Source organism: Branchiostoma floridae, chromosome 18 (genome assembly GCF_000003815.2).
Source record: "Branchiostoma floridae strain S238N-H82 chromosome 18, Bfl_VNyyK, whole genome shotgun sequence".
NCBI lineage: Eukaryota > Metazoa > Chordata > Leptocardii > Amphioxiformes > Branchiostomatidae > Branchiostoma > Branchiostoma floridae.
In genome coordinates this window covers 6,823,043-6,823,882 of record NC_049996.1, presented here as the reverse complement: position 1 = coordinate 6,823,882, position 840 = coordinate 6,823,043, and positions in this window count along the sequence as shown.

Below are 840 nucleotides of genomic sequence, written 5' to 3'. Positions count from 1 at the left end.
AGGCACTAGTTAGTTCGCCTTGAAGTCTCCAAAACCACTCTTCGCCACTTTCACCATCCATCAACTGAGTTCATTGACTGATAGTCACCGGGTAAAATGGTCTTGCATTGAATAATTTCGTTGAACATACTGGAAGTCATCTACCGTGCATTGAACTTGTTTAAATCAAGAGTTATTGAACATTTCTATTGACGTTGAAACAGGGTCGTCACAGCAATAGAAAGAAGATGCGATTGCCGCACACTAACGGTTTTTTGAGCCCACCACAATCTGGTGATTTTCAAATAACCTATAAAACAAAGTCAGGGATCATTTCGATTTAGCTGCAGGATACAGTTTGCTGCCAGCGATGATGGTAACAAAATTGCTACTTCATTTTACATCATGCTTTCATATTATATCAATAATTGAGTAGATAAAGTGAAACATACTTAGCTTTATTTTGTTTATTGTTTATTGTTCATTGACTCCTTTAGTTGTTAACATATCAATGCAACAACTAATCTTCCAGGAGTAATACACATAATACTTGGACACATAGAGTTTGCAACATACTCACATACAACATGTCAATAAAAATCATTAAACAAAACGCATGTGCCTTATCCAAAAATCATCAAGCCCCTCATGTGTCTTTAGCTAGGTCTCGCATATGTTTCACCAGCTGCCGTCTGAAAATCCTGGATGTGTTCGCAGTTTGCAGCTCATGTGATAGTTTGTTCCAATCTGATGCTGCTCTATATGTGAAGGATTTCATCTTTCGATACCCAACCCTATCCGTCAATTATGACCACAGCAATTGTGCATATCAAATTTTGCACGAAATGGATATTATATTGT